The sequence below is a fragment of the Anabrus simplex genome, chromosome 4 (genome assembly GCF_040414725.1).
Source record: "Anabrus simplex isolate iqAnaSimp1 chromosome 4, ASM4041472v1, whole genome shotgun sequence".
In the NCBI taxonomy this organism is placed as follows: Eukaryota; Metazoa; Arthropoda; class Insecta; order Orthoptera; family Tettigoniidae; genus Anabrus; species Anabrus simplex.
In genome coordinates this window covers 147,324,249-147,343,960 of record NC_090268.1, presented here as the reverse complement: position 1 = coordinate 147,343,960, position 19,712 = coordinate 147,324,249, and the positions used below count along the sequence as shown (strand labels likewise).

Below are 19,712 nucleotides of genomic sequence, written 5' to 3'. Positions count from 1 at the left end.
TCCAGTCAGTAAGCATTAATTATTAACAGCCTTCCTGCTGTGTCCGTACAAGAAACACTGATGCATCATAATGTAATAGAATGGGAACAACTCAATGTATGAATATTCATCAAAGTAAGGAAGCTAAGAAGAAAGATATTTTTTATTTTGTACTTCCTTCTTTTCCATTGGTTTCTCTACTCGCAAGAATATGTAATAAGCTGTGTTTATCTTAAGCTTGTTTCTATCCTCTTCCTAGCTTCCTGTGTCCTGATGAGTGGCACTATGGGTGAATTATGGGTGTAGCACTTAGCTTCATCAAAGAAGACAGATGCTACAATACAACAGACATGGCCAACTTTCCTGTATCAATAGTTATAAGTTTGGACTAATATAAAGGAACTGCAGTAAGATGAATGCTTAAAACAAAAAAGGGAGAGGACATTTTTGATAGTCAAACTATACACCTCAAATTTAAGGGTTCCTGGATGTGTAATGTAATGGGAATTCACATTTTGGTTCCTTACATTTTGAACAGAGTAAGCTTTCTTTCAAAATTTTCCTGCAACTGATTTCACTGCCACTCCCCAATATTCTACTCCCAAAAGGGACATTTTTTAAAACTCTTATGTATGCTTTCCTCAGGAACTATAAGAGCTAGAGCAATCAAACTCTGTATACTACATTAAATAACAAAACAGAACAAGGGAGGCTGACAAAAAGCATATTTTCCCCTAAAAATATAAGTAGTATGGCACTAATCACGCCAAATTATTTAATGTAACAACCAGTGTTATTAACTTGCACAAAAATCATTGTGACTCCAAAAGAAATGAAAATTGTACCCAAAGTTGTGGCAGAAATTTGATATGTTGCTATCTGCATCCCTGTTGATAAACTAAGAGAGACAGATAGTTGATATTAAGCATGTATTTTGCTCTAGTTGCAAGCTTATAATTTTCTGTGGCTACTGATAATATCAATATCACTGTGATCATAACCACAGGACCTCCAGTTTTACATGGAATCTGAACCACAGGGACAAAATCTTTCATTTCAAATATCCCACATGCATGCAAACAATAGCACCTTCATTAGAAGAACATGACAAATTCACTTGGCAATAACATCAATGTACTGGTATGACGATAATGTTGGCAAGAGTGCATGGAAATTTTCTTTCATTAAATAGTATAATTTTTAATACAATCCCAGAAAATTCAGAGAAGCCTTCCCAAAGAATGGACCTTGCAACTTTTATGATCATTCTTCATGGTGTGGGTTAATGTAGTCACATCATAGTTCGTGAACCATGGGCAATGGCCGAGTGGCCTAGGAAGTAGTACTAAGAGTCTGGATACCATTCGCTATGGAATAGGAGTGGACATCTCGGACATATCGTGAGCCATGGCTCTTCTCGAGCTCAGGTGGCTAGGACTATACAATCCACCGGCGGTCACTAACCTGTTAGAGGAGAGATTCTCACTGAGACTATGTGCAAGTAGGGTAGCGTCCTGCTTGCTGTATCACTTCGAAGTCTCTCAACCGTTTACATATTGGTGTTTCCAGGTGTAAGGATAACTTAATCGAGTAGGGATTCCTTTGTGCATCAGGAGACATCCTTTGTGAGTGCAGACACAGTCAGAATCAGATACATCTGCAAGTCTACCCAAATATGAATCAGTTGTGCTCCCAAGATCATCTATATGCAGTCAATACCTAAGATATCCTCGCTCCTGAGTTTTAGAAGAATCGTGTACTACAAGTACCACATGAAATACACAGTTTTGCTATAATGTTACGTTTTCTAATATTCATTCAGTTATTCACTACACATTTTGGTACTCATTAATATATACATTACTGGTACCCTACATGTAGGAACAAATGCTACCTTCTTTTCCTACCAGACTTCATTGCTTATATAGTCTTGGAAACCCCACTCAACAGTGCGCCAGCTTGTCGTTAATCACCTCCACACACAGAGAAATGAGACCGGCTGCTTCAAACTTTAACACCTGGAAATTATCCTAAATATCATTCTGGACCAAAACCATTTCTATTTCTGAGAATCACACCACTTTAGCCAGCTACCCACGCAACCTGAACGTGATCCCCATTTGAAACAAGTTGAGTGTTTCTTGCCAGTATCAAAACAGAAGAAGCCCTCTTTGTGTATAGTCCTAGGTTATCAACATCAGTTCAACAAGCTCTAATTTGAGAATATAACAGGATTATGTGCCATATAAAGTGAAAAATAACATAGATGGCTAAATTTTAAAGAAGGAATTCTGACACTCTAAGTAAAGCGAATTTCTCTTGAGCATGGATTTGGTTCAATACAGTATTTATATCAAAGTACAAGAAAATAATTACTGACTAGTTTCTTCACACCAGTCTTAACCACATTCTGTGTTAATATAGATCTTCAGTCTAAATATTTCAGAAGGTTGACCATGTCTACAGTACAGAAAGTTTTAGTTCATAATGTTCACCAAACTGCCAATGGAACTGTTACTACATGAGTAATGGAGCCATGATGCAATTATAATTTCTCATTATGCTAAAGAACAACTAAGAGCAACTTCAACACATATTATATAGTAACTGTTTATATTATTCATTAATTAAATTTAAATATTTATTTCTTAATTTAAAATACTGTAAAATTCACCAAAAGGCCAACCCAATGGTTTTGCAGTAATATGCCTGTCTTACTTAGAGGACTCTGGCTTAATTCCTGGAAGTAAAGGAATTTTAATTCTGGACTGAGAGCTGGAACAGGAATCACTCAGTCACATCATACAAACTGAGGACCTGTCTAATATGAGAGACAGCAAATCCAGTCATGAAAGCCAAGGGTACCGAGGGTGGCATAGTGCTAACCACATGATATTCCAACACCTGTAGGCCAACTACCTGGGCAGCAATCATCTTGGCAAGTCAACCCAAAAATGGACAACTTAGCCAACAGTTAGTTTTTCCTAGCTGTGGGTAAGGCCTACAGTATATTGGCTGCAAAATCTCAATGTATGCCTAATGGCATTTATCCTGAAATTAAAAATCTCAGAACATTTAAATTACCGGTAGTCTTTCATCTAGTATTTATTTATGATTCTTACCAGAATCATAATGGATGAGAATGTTTGTTTTTATCAAAACATGTATGATGTTTTACTGAATAAATAAAACCAATTAACATAAAGTGTATAGACAAGGTGGATCTTTCCTGCATCCTATTTAAATATATTTTTACAATATTATACAAGTTAATACAGGAGTAAATAGCACCTCTTATGGTCACATTTACCAACATTGCTCTAATACACGGTAGGATTCGAACACATCATCTGCCGAACGCAAGCTCATAAGTACAGTATGTGACCTAAACCGTGCACCTGCTGATGGTAGGGTTCAAACCTACCACCTCTTGAATGCAAGGTTAAAGCTACACTACTTATAGTGCACAAAGAACTCCTTCACTAAGGTTGAATCTCTAGTGATATACCAATATCAGTCTGAAAAACCTTAGTTACAAAAACGTAGTGCATAGGCTTCACCCAGTATCGAAGAATGTTCTAGTATTTACTAATGACTAAATTTATAAATATTTCTTTATCAGAAGAAGAATTATTATGAGGTGCCTGGGTAATACATTCCTATACATATAATCTGTATCCAAACTGACCTCTCTTAACAATACTCGGTCCTAACTCAAGAAGAGCCAGCCCCGCGATGTAGGGGTAGCATGCCTGCCTCTTACCCGGAGGCCCCGGGTTCGATTCCCGGCCAGGTCAGGAATTTTTACCTGATTCTGAGGGTTGGTTCGAGATCTACTCGGCCTACATGATTACCAATTGTGGAGCTCTCAGACGGCGACATAGCGGCCCTGGTCTAGCAAGCCAAGAATAACGGCCGAGAGGATTCATCATACTGACCACACGACACATCAAAATCTGCAGGCCTTCCGGCAGAGCAGAGGTTGATTGGTAGGCCAAGGCCATTCGGGGCTGTTGCGCCATGGAATTTCGTTTGAACTCAACAATAAATCTTATGTGCAAATATAAGTTGTAATTTTATATGTGAGAAAACATGCATAAGTTCTGTACACTGTACATTTAGAAGTAGTGAGTAGAAAATTCCCAAGCTCTTAAACACAATATGCATGTGTATAAGATATTGCATCATGACTTCACTCTCTGAAACAGGTAAGAACACCAGAAGCCTATTCCACAATATCTGTAAATTAACATGAGAATGGCTTGCCTTTTAACTTAGATCTTGAAATTGTATTTTACTTTCTGAAATCCATGATCCAGATATTACCGTATAGCCAGTGGTGAACTAGTCATATAAAATACAATAGTACATGATTTACTATTTTCTGTTATATTAATTCACATTATATATACTGTACAGTGAAACAGGCCCCAGGTTCATCAAAATAGAAACATAATGTTCCTACCTTTTACGAATTCACTTCATCCATCAGCTCAGATCTACACTGCTTCCAGAGTACGGTTAAACTTCTGACTGATAGAAACTTGCTAAGATATAAATGTGCTTCTGCCCTGAAAAAGAAAAGACCAAAACAATGTAAATTTAAAAAGTACACATGGCAAAAATATGTCACAAAAAATAAAGTTCCTAAACAGCACTGTTAAACTGCTGTATTGACCTGAAGATAAGATGGCCTTGCATATAAGGTCACCCTGAATTTATGAATGGTAGCCTAATTACAAGAAAAATTAGGTAATTAATGTAATTACAGGATATTCAAGCTTTCCTACAACTAAGACAAGTTAATAAATCCTAAAGTAAATCTGAGAACAAAAGTTTAATTTTAATATAATATATTGTATGCTTTCCTCAGTTTTATTATGTAACACTACTGAGTGATCAAATTTATCGGCAGAATCTGTCAGTAGTAACTGCACAATAGTAGTGCAATACTGTAAATAAAGTCCTGAATGCTGCATCACTTGTTTACACCACCCCCACGCTTGCCTTATATTCAGTTAACTGAACTTTTAACTCTTATGCCACCTCCAGTGCCTTCATTCTAACAACTTAGCAACTGATTGTAAAACCCTCGTTTTGCTTCATCTGGCGAGCCGAACATGTCTTTGGACACTCCCGGCACTAAAAGCCATATGCCATTTATTTTGTTTCGTCTGCTCAGATCCAATGACCAGTCTATTCATTTTGTTAATTTCGTTCAATTTACCTGTCTTTGATCCTCTGACTGCCAGCATTCTTGGGATATGGCTAAACGGGCATGCCTAAATGTATAACTTGTACAACTGAATAGCATGAGAAATATGCACAGAGTGGTGTGAAATATGACGTGGCTATTTATACATTATAGATTTATTGCGCAATGTCAAAGCACTACGCCATCCTCAAAGTCACAACCAAAGAGGTCAAAACACAGATGAATGGACAGCGGCCCATAATCTTCCCGTAACAGACGTAACTTTTAGCGGCTACACGTATGTTATTTAATACAATGTAGATGTGACAGGGTCATTCACCAATTACCACTTTCTCTGTTGCTTCTGTTGCCTAACAACTAACAACAAAACCATCACCTTTGATATTATACTTACGATTATAAACATATTGCAATCACAATAAATGTGATGAAAATAAAAAGCATGATTCTTGTGCCTTTCCTCACCTTTTTTTTTTACATCTCATCATATTTGTACCCCTTTAATATCAGTTCCATTATTGTAAATTAATATTCTAAGTGAATAAAACAGTGATAAACTGTATTTTCAGCAAAATATAAGCGATTTCGAAGAATGCATAAGATTCTCAAATAATACTTTCAGAACTGTTCTTGGGCCAGCGAGGGACACAAAAAATAAAAGTTTTAAAATCAAAATAACTTCTAGACAACAGTGTTAAATATCTCACTGTAAAGAGAAAGAGCCAATGTGTGTAGCAGAAAAATCTGACCTCAGTATGACACATACGGGTGATGCAATAGCAGGTACTAAAGTCATAATGCTGCTAGACTAACAATACCAGCGTCGTATCAACTCTCAGGAGGAGTTGTTTGTTGTTTGTGAATAAGAACTCAAATAGTGAAGATTTCAGAAAATTGTGGTTTGAAGAAGTGCAAAAAATTTATTTCTGTAACTCTGAAATTTTTCAGTCTGCTAACACTGGAAAACTTCACAGTTAAAGATTAACTAATTAAAAACTGAAAAGAAGTGGCTTCCACTATAAACAAACAGAGAAAATGTACTTTCACAAAATGTTGCAACAAGTGGACAAATAGCTTCAAATCTATAATACAGCACCTCAGTAGCAGCGATTAGTTGGGGGCGAGGGGGGGGGGGGGGAAAGCTCCCACTTTTTCGAGAAAATATTAGATTTTTATTCACATTTTAGCCGGCTGAAACTAGGAATTGTTTTCTTAAAAAAAAAAAAAAAAAGCAATTTGTACAAGCCTCCCACAGGTACTGCCACCATGACGAAGGCAATATTGCATTGCCGGACCTTTATGGAGGCTTGCGTTCTCAAATGACCCTTAGAGCTATGCCAGCCGGAGCTATGGATCCTGGTAGGGCCACCCAAGCTGGACAGGTCTAAGGCAATGAGCCAGACCGAGTTTGAAAATTTGTACATTTTCTTGGACCAAAAATACAACAGTAATAAAAACTTAAATGAACCAATAGATAATCGAAGCCCTTTATATGAACAATTAATAATTTTGTTTAATAAGTTAAATATGAAAGACAAAAGACTTGTTGATATCCCCAAACACCCTCTTCAAGCACCCCCACTAAACCGTTCAATTTATCACGCCCCTGTTCTTCCTCCAATACACACAACTCCTTCCCAAGCACCAATCACAGACCCGCAGCCCCGCCTTCTCAGGTCCACTTCCCACCAAGACGTCACACGTACAACACGAGGAGTAAGACGTTAGTGACAGCCAGTGCTTCAAAAATCTCTTAACAACAAGTTAACAGCCCAACAACACTAAAGGTAAGCTTTAAATCCATATGCTCTCAATTCTCTAACGCATTCAGTCTTTCTCTTTCCCTGTCGTTATTTCATTCAACTAATTAAGGAATTATCCTTCCTTTCAGATTTTCACATACGGAAGACAGCTCAACATTAATTATATCGCACAATGTTTTGACTGTCACCCATTCAACTAATAAACCCGACATCCCATACTCCAGTTATTGAAGCACACCGTTAAAACTTCAAAACATTAGTCAAATGGGAAGATATTAATGACATTTCAACTGCCCTCACTCAAGCCATTAGTTCAACTGTTTCAACATAGGCTCAATTTGAAACAAATATTAACTGTGTTTACATGCACTAGACACTCCGTCTCATAGAGAGTGTCCAAAGGAGTTTAAATAGCCCATGGATACTTCAGCGATCTAACTTGTTTGGGTCGAAAATATAATCAAGCAACTTAAGACATCTGGGTTGAATTACGATGTAATGCAACGCTTTCACATGAGCTGGTTATAAATCACATATAAACTTTCACATCTTGATGCTAATTCCATTAGACCACATCATGAACGTAATATTAAGATCAAATTTAAGTGAGATTAGCACGAATTTGGAATGCTTTTCCACATAATTTCACATGTAAAATACGTGTATAGTATTTGTAATTGTATGTATTCTGTATTCATTCCCAATATTTGTATATCAATTTTAAACTGTCTTCGAACTTTAGCACGCAGAAGATTTTAGACTATCACTATTGCCATTTACTACACATATGACAGCCTTGTTTATGTGAAAATTCACAAGCATGTGCAACATATTTTTAATCAATTTGACATTTTGTTAATGATAGTATATTGTCAAGTTTTTTAATGTATTCACTTATGCAATATGTTATACAATTTTCTAACCAGACGTCTGGTAAAAACTTTGAGGTATTGATATGACTGATGATGCTCCACAAAAGGGGCGCAACATGTCTCAATTATTTCAATGATGTTTAACTAACACGTTAACATCTTGTACTGTATTGAATTGGTTGAAGTTAAAATAAACTTCTCACATTTATTAGTGGGATGTATGTCGAACGAGGAAGTGAATCAAACTGCTGACTCGGAGGACATCAGCAGGGAGAACAGCCGTGTCGACCTTCAGCAGGAGGAGAGGACAGAGACTGGAAGTAAGGACGTATCGCCCAAACATAGATGGGTGAGCCTGAAGAACTTCTGGCCAAAGAAAGTTAATTCAAATGAGGAAGTTTGTGACAGGGAAAGGGTAAGTGCACTAGAGGAGTTCTATTGAACTAGGAGTAACCAGGATTATGAGGAGTAAGACTGGCACCAAGAGTGAAATGCAGGGGAGGAAACAGGGTAACTAGATTGGAAAATAGGGTGTATGAATATCGAAGGTTTTATGACTAAATTAGGGAATGAATCTTTTAGAGAACTGATGGGAGGCTTACAGGTACTTGCCTGTGTAGAAAGCTGGATGGCTCTGGGAAGTAAAATAGAAGAATTTGCAGTCTATTCCAAGGAAAAACAAAAGAGGTTGCGAAGAGGTAGATACCCTGGTGGTATAATGGCTTTGGTTAGGGAGGAGGTAAACAAAAAAAAAAAAAAAAAAATAGAACACATTGAATCAGGAATAGAGGAAATGATTTGGTTAAAAACAAACTTTTCTGAAGAGAGTGAGTGAGATTTGTGCATTGGTTTAGTTTACAACCTGCCTGAAGCCTCTCCATTTACGAAAAAAGACTTTTTATGAGTTAGCACTGGAAATTAATAGGGTACAGAATCTTTTTGAGGACGTAGGCATTGTACTGATGGGAGACTTGAATGCCAGGGTCGCAGACCACAGGTCGTTATATGATAAAGAGGCAGAGGAAATATATATTCATAAGAGAGTAAGTCAAGATATAGGATTTAATAAAAATGGTGAAAAATTATTAGAATTGTGTGGTATTGAAAAACTATATATTTTAAAAGAGTGATGGTATGGTGATGAAATGGAGAACCTAATATATATAACAGAGACAGGGAACAGTGTGATTGATATGGTAGTTTGTTCACAGAATGCCTTACCTATGATTAATAGTATAAAGGTCCAGGACCGGAGTGAGTCACACCACTTACCAATTATTATCACAATAGAATTTGTATTTATTTATTTATTTATTTATTTTTTTTGCTATTTGCTTTACGTCGCACCGACACAGATATGTCTTACGGCGACGATGGGATAGGAAAGGCCTAGGAATTGGAAGGAAGCGGCCGTGGCCTTAATTAAGGTACAGCCCCGGCATTTGCCTGGTGTGAAAATGGGAAACCACGGAAAACCATCTTCGGGGCTGCCGACAGTGGGGCTCGAACCCACTATCTCCCGATTACTGGATACTGGCCGCATTTAAGCGACTGCAGCTATCGAGCTCGGTCACAATAGAATATATAGAGGGTAATGCTTTAATGAATTATACGAGAAATTGTAATTATTATTATTGCAAAATACAGGTGGAAAGAGGAGCTCGGAAATAGTTTATGAATTATTATGAAGGAGAAACATGTAAAATAGTGAAAATTGGAATAGACTTAATGATTGAGAATAATCAGATGGGAAGGGCAGTAAAATTACTAGAACACACCAGTTGTTTGCCTTTTATTTCTTGTTACTGATGTTGCTCTTAATTACTCTTGTTATTTCTGTGCGTAACTGTTTTGTAAAGACAGCGTAATGTCTGTCGTACGCAAGAAGGGAAAGACAATTCACAGTGAAGCTAGAGAAGTGATCAGGAATGTTACAAACCAATGTGATGAGGAAGCTAGACAAGGAAAATTCAAGTACTTAGTAACAGAGAGTAACTTGAAGGCTGCTAATTACAGTGGTGTATCTGTTCGAACGATCTCAAAGATCAGATCAAAAATTAGATGGATGGCTTTTCCGGCGTTTGCTCTATTAACCAGCGTTTCGTCTTAGGTCTGACGCTAGACTATTCAGAGTGGGATGTGTCAGACCCTACCCACTGACGCTGGGGTGTATGCAGGTGAACTTATCAGAAGCTTATTTATGAAGCACAGTCTGATAACTGCATACGGGAGATAAAACTCCACAATGGAATTAATGCCCTCCTAGCAATTCCAAATGGAAATTCTAAGTTCCCATGGAGGGAATTAGATTCTTTTCCACCAATAGAGCATATCAAAAATCAGATCAAAAATTAGATGGATGGCTTTTCTGGCGTTTGCTCTATTAACCAGCGTTTCGTCTTAGGTCTGACGCTAGACTCTTCAGAGTGGGATGTGTCAGACCCTACCCACTGACGCTGGGGTGTATGCAGGTGAACTTATCAGAAGCTTATTTACGAAGCACAGTCTGATAACTGCATACGGGAGATAAAACTCCACAAAGGAATTAATGCCCCTCCTAGCAATTCCAAATGGAAATTCTAAGTTCCCATGGAGGGAATTAGATTAGATTAGATTAGATTAGATTAGATTAGATTAGATTAGATTAGATAGAGCATATCAAAAATCAGATAAAAAATTAGATGGATGGCTTTTCCGGCGTTTGCTCTATTAACCAGCATTTCATCTTAGGTCTGACGCTAGACTCTTCAGAGTGGGTGTGTCAGACCCTACCCACTGACGCTGGGGTGTATGCAGGTGAACTTATCAGAAGCTTATTTATGAAGCACAGTCTGATAACTGCATACGGGAGATAAAACTCCACAAAGGAATTAATGCCCCTCCTAGCAATTCCAAATGGAAATTCTAAGTTCCCATGGAGGGAATTAGATTCTTTTCCACCAATAGAGCATATCAAAAATCAGATAAAAAATTAGATGGATGGCTTTTCCGGCGTTTGCTCTATTAACCAGCATTTCATCTTAGGTCTGACGCTAGACTCTTCAGAGTGGGTGTGTCAGACCCTACCCACTGACGCTGGGGTGTATGCAGGTGAACTTATCAGAAGCTTATTTATGAAGCACAGTCTGATAACTGCATACGGGAGATAAAACTCCACAATGGAATTAATGCCCGCCTAGCAATTCCAAATGGAAATTCTAAGTTCCCATGGAGGGAATTAGATTCTTTTCCACCAATAGAGCATATCAAAAATCAGATCAAAAATTAGATGGATGGCTTTTCCGGCGTTTGCTCTATTAACCAGCGTTTCGTCTTAGGTCTGACGCTAGACTCTAGAGTCTTATCAGAAGCTTATTTATGAAGCACAGTCTGATAACTGACACATCCCACTCTGAAGAGTCTAGCGTCAGACCTAAGACGAAATGCTGGTTAATAGAGCAAATGCCGGAAAAGCCATCCATCTCATTTTTGATCTGATTTTTGATATGCTCTATTGGTGGAAAAGAATCTAATTCCCTCCATGGGAACTTAGAATTTCCATTTGGAATTGCTAGGCGGGCATTAATTCCATTGTGGAGTTTTATCTCCCGTATGCAGTTATCAGACTGTGCTTCATAAATAAGCTTCTGATAATACTCTAGAGTCTGATAATTCAGAATAAGAATTTCCATTTGGAATTGCTAGGCGGGCATTAATTCCATTGTGGAGTTTTATCTCCCGTATGCAGTTATCAGACTGTGCTTCATAAATAAGCTTCTGATAAGTTCACCTGCATACACCCCAGCGTCAGTGGGTAGGGTCTGACACATCCCACTCTGAAGAGTCTAGCGTCAGACCTAAGACGAAATGCTGGTTAATAGAGCAAACGCCGGAAAAGCCATCCATCTAATTTTTGATCTGCTCTATTGGTGGAAAAGAATCTAATTCCCTCCATGGGAACTTAGAATTTCCATTTGGAATTGCTAGGCGGGCATTAATTCCATTGTGGAGTTTTATCTCCTGTATGCAGTTATCAGACTGTGCTTCATAAATAAGCTTCTGATAAGTTCACCTGCATACACCCCAGCATCAGTGGGTAGGGTCTGACACATCCCACTCTGAAGAGTCTAGCGTCAGACCTAAGACGAAACGCTGGTTAATAGAGCAAACGCTGGAAAAGCCATCCATCTAATTTTTGATATGCTCTATTGGTGGAAAAGAATCTAATTCCCTCCATGGGAACTTAGAATTTCCATTTCGATCTCAAAGATCCGAAAGGAAGGACTTTCTGCTGGTGAGTCTTCACTGTGTACTCCAGGTAAAAAGAGGCCTAGATCAGAGGAACACAAGTTTCATTGTGATGAATTTGATAGGGGAGTCTTAAACGACTTCTATGTAAAGCTGAGAATAGTTCCAACAGCACCAAAGCTGCTGAAGGCAATTCAAGTGAAAATTAACTTTCCCTGGAAGGTGCACACACTAAGAAAGTTGTTACATGATATGGGTTTCAAGTGGAAGAGATGCGCCAGTAACAGGAAAATACTAATTGAGCGCCCAAACATTGTTTATTGGCGAAGTAACTATTTAAGACGCATGAGAATTTACCATTCTCAGAACAGGAACATCATTTATATTGATGAATCATGGGTTGACAATAACCTGACATTGTTCAGGGCATAACAACCAACAGAAGCTCTTCAAATAGGCTTATACTTGTCCATGCTGGTTCTAAGAGTGGGTTTATTGATGGAGAAAAATTGATTTTTAGAGCAGGAAAGGCCATAGGAGATTACCATGGCCAAATGAATGGAGTAAATTTTCATAAATGGGTGAGTGAAAAACTTCTTCCTAATCTTCCCTCTGAAAGTGTTATAGTAATTGACAATGCGCCTTATCACAGTACTGAAGTAAACAAAGTACCTTCTCTGTATGCTGTTAAAAGTGATATGGTGAAATGGTTAAAAGAGAATAAAGTGAATTTTTCTGAAGAAATGAAGAAATGTCAGCTGTTTGAACTGATCCAGAAGTTCAAAGATCCTGAAAAAAAAAATACCGGTTCGATGAATTACTGAGATTTCATGGGCACACGGTTTTACGCTTGCCTCCTTACATGTGCGAATTCAATGCTATCGAACTGGCCTGGGCCAAAATCAAAAGAACTGTACGAGAACAGAACATTTCGAGTGACATCTCGTTAACGAAGCTGCAGGAAGTGACAGCGAATGCTATCGCATCTGTGACACCCACTGACTGGGAGGGATTCGACCAACACGTCATCAACCTCGAAAACAAGTTCTGGGAAAAGGATGGGTTAATGGAAGATGCAGTTGACAGTTTTATCATACGCTTAGGTGATATGGAATCCAGTGACGATGATGATGGAGAGTGTGGTGATTCTTCTTCGGATTCTGACCTAGCTCAACCGCTTGCAGTGAGCGATGATGAAATTGGTTAACCGGAATCCTGTTACTCACTCTCGTTTTTAATTCTTCCATAGCTGTTCAAAATCCTAAAATTACTGTGTCCCCATGCAGGCTACATTTTCATTTTTTCCTGAGTAACTTACTGTATTTTACTCCATTTATTCAGTCTCAAACTGTTCATTCAATTAACTTCATCTTTCATATTTTCACATAGTCTTCAAAGCATTTTACTGAGCATCATATTGATAACTACTGTACTGTAATAATTTGCAATTATTTCTTTGAAGATTTGTGATAGAAAGTGCAAACTTTATTATTTTATTATTCTCAAAGTGTTTTTGTCGTAGGCTTAATGCATTGTTAAGTGATATTTACGAACTATGTTATTGTACTGAGACAGATATCACAATCCCGAGACATACATTATTACATGTAATTCAGAATTAATTTATTTGATACGTTAGATGTAGAAGCTTGGAGATTTTTCCATAGTGGATACTTTTTACACATAAATGTGCAGCATTTGGAAACTATGTTCTAATTACGGACTAGCATGATGTATTAAGAAGATGAACCATGTTTTACCACGTACTTTCATCTTTTTTATGCACAATACATTCAAATGTTTGTGGGAAACGTTCTAGTCTTTGGTTTATTAGTGTAAGGTTCATTATTATCGTATGCTTGTTTATGAGATATGTATATATAATATATATTATGCATTGTTGTATTGTTGAAATCTGAGGTGTGGATATATTATATATAATATAACAGGAAACAGCTGGTTGATTTCAAGTCAGTGGGAAGGTGTACAACCCAGGTGCAGTTCCCTAAACTTTTAGTCGTTTTTAGATGGTTAGGTAAGCCCGATTAATGTGAGCACAACACGGCCTGAAGTACACGTCCTGGGAGGAAAGAAAGAATTATCACTCTTTATTAAAATAAAAGGGATCGATTTTGGTGAAATGTTTGGACATTTATTATTATTATTATTATTATTATTATTATTATTATTATTATTATTATTATTTACAAATAGAGGATTGTGATGTAGATGTTGATTCCCATGGGGAACCTAAATTATTTGTCCCGAATGAGTAAATTTATAATACCAATATAATGGTCCGTTATTGGACATTATAAATTTTCCAGCTAACTGGAAAATGTCGAGTTCCAGTATTTTGATTTACGTTGAATTTTAAAGTCTTCTTCTTCTCCTCCTTCTCCTTTTTTTCCTATTTACTGGAGTCGGCACTTGATTTGGATTGCAACCGAGTGACTTTCTTTACTACAACACTATATTTTTTTAGAATGACTAAAGAACTGGAATTACAGATAAGGCTTTTTGCAGGTGAAATAAGTTACAGGATTGTGAGTGACCGCAAAGAGACCTCGACAATGTTGTAACTGTACCTATTTTGAAACTTCTCTTGATGTTTGATTAATAATACTGTAATAATAACATACATGCATCTTCATTAGAGACTGTTATGCCTGTCATCGTTCAGTCTGCAGGCCTCTGTGAATTTGCTAATCACCGCCACAATCCTCTATTTATAATAATAATATAATAAATAATAAATAAATAATATTTCACCATACATTTGGTAACCAAGCGAGTTGGCCGTGCGGTTAGGGGCGCGCAGCTGTGAGCTTGCATCCGGGTGATAGTGGGTTCGAATCCCACTGTCAGCAGATCTGAAGATGGTTTTCCGTGGTTTCCCATTTCCTCACTGGACAAATACTGGGACTGTACCTTATTTAAGACCACGACCGCTTCCTTCCCACTCCTAGGCCTTTCCTATCCCATCGTCGCCATAAGACCAATCCGTGTCGGTGCCACATAAAGCAAATAGTAAAAAAAGAAAGAAGTTTGGTATGCTTTATCATTACTAAGATTAATTCTTTTGCTAGAAACCCAAACATATCGAAGCAGTGGCGCCCGCATCAAAATACATTCCCTAGCGCATGAACTAATAGCACTTTCAACTTGAGATTTGATATAATATATTATATTAAGTTTATAAACTTTGAACCTTTCTCTCCAACTCTGTCGCTGGAAGTTTTCGAGGTAATAATGCATGTTTTCATAGCATGCTGAAATAACGCTTGAAAAAGATTTAGCCAGATATATTGCAGACTTTTGCTCTTATTAATGCTGTGATTTGGTATGCGTGACCAATATCAATTGTGGCAAAGCAGTATATGGATCAACTAAGTGAAAAAATCGACAGATTCTTCCATATTCATCTGAGTGTTCACATATCTGATTAGATCAGGCAAGACATTGAACACTGCAAAGTGTGAGTCAATGTTTTCGTGTAGCAGATACGAGCAGATAAGAGCCGATCTGTCTGGGCAGAACAGGAAGTTCGTGCTTGCAGCCACATTCCTCATTCTTGTATTCTTCTCATCTCGCCACAATACAGCCAACTGTGGTGTAAGAATGATATGCAATGATGTTAAGTCTTCAGGGAAATACTGTTAAAAAGATAATTAAGTATTGGTTAAGACTGAAGTTGGGAGCAGGAGGCAACATGTTACAGATAGCCTACCAACACCAAATGAAATATCAGAACCAAGGATACTGGGTGGACGGGGTAAGAAATATTTTGGAAACGGTAGGAATGGGGTACTATTGGGAAAGGGCTTGCTTAGAGCAGCGAAGAATATGTAAAAAAAAAAAAAGTCCAAAGAGTGAAGGACACTGAAAAGCAAGAAATTATTTCACAGTGTAAAAATTAAAGGTCACTAGCAGAATTTTGTAATGTAATTGGGAGAATGATGATAAATGTAGATAATATAAGAAAAAAGCAAATGAGGGGAGTAAAATGGTGGCTAATGGGAATACACACAAATAAAGTATACAAAAAGAACAAGGATGATAACACATGTTTATTATGTTCTAAAGAAATCGGATGGGCACACCTTATAAAGGATTGTTTAGAGACAAGGGAAATAAGGGAGATATTTATGGATGAGGAGGATAGGAGAAAAATTGACAATGAAACTCAATTGTATACCGTTGTAAAATTACTGAACAGAGAGTGAATGCACCTGGGAAGAATTGCTAAATAATTCAACATTGTTAAGGGAATGTGGAGAAATAAATTGATAGAGGTAAGAATTGATGCATGCTAGTTAGTGACGGAATTGTGCCTAAGGTAACCTAGACAATATAACTTTGTTGAAGTCTAGAGCTATTAGGTATGTAGATTATATTTATAGCATATAAACAATGAACCAACATATTCTATTTAAATTGCACGTTCTGAAAAGACAATATTAATATTCAGTGATGATGTTGAACGTGGTATGCAGGGACTGAGGATGACTACTGTGGTGACCCTCACTTTGGGGTGTCACGTTTCCGGAGTATCCAATGGACCTCATGGCATGTCTAAGGAGTCTCGTGTTTCCTTTTTGTTTTGTTTCGTTTTGTTTTGTGTTTTGAAGTTCCATTTATTAATTTAAAAAAATTCTAACATTCTTTCTCTGTTCAATTCCTAAATCATTTGTGTGTTAAAATTGATTGATGATTTTTCCTGACACTGCTTTATTTTTGTTTTTTATTTATTTTTTTAATGTATAATTACGCTAAAGGATATCAACATTTATATACTGCATGAATAAAAAATAAGAAAAGATTACAATAAACAATACCCTCTCCCTGACCTGTGTTTTCAAGATTATGGGAGATGGTATTATCTTATCTTATCTTATCTTATCTTATCTTATCTTATCAGAAAAATATATCTTTTATGAACAACTGGAACAAGAATTAGCACTAGTGTCAAAGCATGATGTTAAAGTGGGGACTTCAATGCCCAAGTGGGAAGAGAAATTGCTTACAGGAAAACAGCTGGTAAGGAGGGTTTGCATGAGGTTTCAAACGATAATGGTATAAGGTAGATTGATTTTACCATGGGTAATAATATGCTTATTAAAAGTACATGGATGCACAGGAAGGATACGTAGGTGGAGTCATAAGTCATGGCAACTATTTTCTTTTTTCTCGCGAACAGGAGACAACATGGAAAATGTAAGATATGCATTTGGAAACGTACGGTATGTACTTGCGTATGGTGTATGTAAACAACAGTGTGGGTCTAAGCATGCCTCCACGTTCAGTGTGTGAGTGAGAGCGTCACAAAATGGAAGTCAACAAGCAGGAGCAACGATCGTATAGCAGTTCTCCGCAGCAGAAATGCACACCAATGCCATGCAGAGGTGCGGGAAGCATTAGGTGGATGCCATGCCCTATAGAACAGTAGCGAGGTGGGTGGAGACGTTCAAACGGTGTAGAGTATCAACTGATGATTTGCCTCACTGAGGCTGTCCAGTGTCCATGTCCCGCCTTATTCGCCTGATCTGAGCCCATGTGACTATGATCTAATCCCCAAAGTCAAGAAGCCACTGCGTGGACAATGGTTTGCTAACAAAGAGGACATCGTAACAGCATGTCGGAAGAGGTGTCACACGTTAGCGATACACCTGCAGCGAATGGTATTCAGCGCCTACCCCAACGCTGGCAACGCACAGTGGAAACCTTGGGTGATTATTTTGAAGGCCTTTGTATGTAGTCTTGTGTATTTGCTGTCTATACCATAATAAAGCAATGTTTACCAATGGCCAGTGTTCTGTCACTTTCCTACGAGAATCTCCTAAAGTATAATGAGCAGAAAAATATGTGAATTTGAAAGGGAAAGAATATGAACGCTGCAAAAGCTTTAAATATCTAGGGTCAGTGGTAGCTTAAAACAATGATATGAAGGAAGAAATACATGCTAATAGCAGCTGGTAATAGGAGTTACTTTGCCTTAGGCAAAGTATTTAAAGCAAGGAGTCTTACTAGGAATTTGAAGCTTGACTGTTTATCGCACGGTAGTGATACCTGTGGTGATCTATGTACGTAGACTTGGACTATAACACAAGGTAATGAGGAGTTGCTATGGAGATGGGAAAGGAAGATACTTAGGAAAGTCTGGACCAATAACGGATGGTGGAAATAATAAGAAATAATAAGGAAATCAGATAGCTATATAATAAACCAGATATAGTAGCAGAAATAAATAGTAGAGAAGAGGACAGTAAAGAAAGTCTTCGATGGGAACCCAGAAGGACGTTGTATGAGGGGAAGACCGATCTTCAGATGGTTGGACAGCAACAAGGAGGATTTGAGAAGGATGGGAGTTAGAAGATGGATAACCAGAGCAGTCAACAGAGAAGAGTAGGTGGAGATTGTCCAGGAGGCCAGGGCCTTAGAGGGGCTGTAGCACCACGGAGTGAGTGAGTAAGTAAGCAAGTAATATGTACAAGCCCTGTTGTCTTATCAGCTAATTCTTTCCTTTATTTTCTTCAATTTTTAACAAATTTATTAGCAGAAATATGCACAAAATGTCATTCGTCCCGGCTAACGATTTGTATAGCGCCACAGCAGATAGTGGAGACTTTGCACGTGCTATGAGGAAGGTGTTGTTGTTGTTGTTGTTGTTTGAGTCATCAGTCCATATACTGGTTTGATGCAGCTCTCCATGCCACCCTATTCTGTGCTAACCTTTTCATTTCTACATAACTGCTGCATCCTACATCTGCTCTAATCTGCTTGTCATATTCATACCTTGGTCTACCCCTACCGTTCTTGCCCCCTACACTTCCCGCAAAAACCAACTGCACAAATCCTGGGTGTCTTAAGATGTATTCTATCATTCTATCTCTTCTTCTAGTCATATTTAGCCACAACGATCTCCTCTCACCAATTCGATTCAGTATCTCTTCATTCGTGATTTGATCTATCCATATTGGGCGAGTTGGCCGTGCGGCTGTGGGCTTGCATCCAGGATATAGTGGGTTCGAATCCCACTGTCGGCAGCCCTAAAGAGGGTTTTCCATCGTTTCCCATTTTCACACCAAGCAAATGCTGGGGCTGTACCTTAATTAAGGCCACGGCCGCTTCCTTCCAACTCCTAGGCCTTTCCTACCTCATCGCCTCGCCATAAGACCTATCTGTGTTGGTACGACATAAAGCCACTCTAAATGCTTACAATATAGTGATGATTTTAATCCACCTATTCAATACAAATTGGTTTTGTGTTGCTAGTTCATAATACTACAACACGTATTTACAGGGACATGTTTCGCTTTATTTACAAGCATCTTCAGCCTACATAATTGTCTCAAGGTCAAGACCTGTCATATTTGAATTGTTTTTACAAATTTTTTGCTTGAGTATAAATCCATGTTTAGTAATAATGTGTTAAAAACATAGGAATTATGTACACATTAAAAGTATGATAATATGAGTTACAATGTTGAATTGAAGTAACCCTTAATTCTAAAATACATTGACGTCCAAAACATAGTAACTACAATTTAAACATTTTTTTTGGTTAAAATGGTTTTCAAAATTACAATGTTGAATTGGAGTAACCCTTAATTCTAAAATATATTGACGTCCAAAACATAGTATCTACAATTTTAA

At 37.7% G+C, this 19,712-nt stretch overlaps 1 long non-coding RNA gene across 1 annotated transcript in view; it reads right to left on the bottom strand.

Moving 5' to 3' along the window:
* The window catches only part of LOC136872522 (uncharacterized), a 43,965-nt gene that overhangs the window by 3,733 nt on the left and 20,520 nt on the right, over positions 1-19,712 (bottom strand). The window contains exon 2 of the long non-coding RNA XR_010859933.2: positions 4,445-4,550. This is a non-coding gene — a long non-coding RNA (uncharacterized lncRNA). The remainder of the gene's footprint in view (positions 1-4,444; positions 4,551-19,712) is intronic.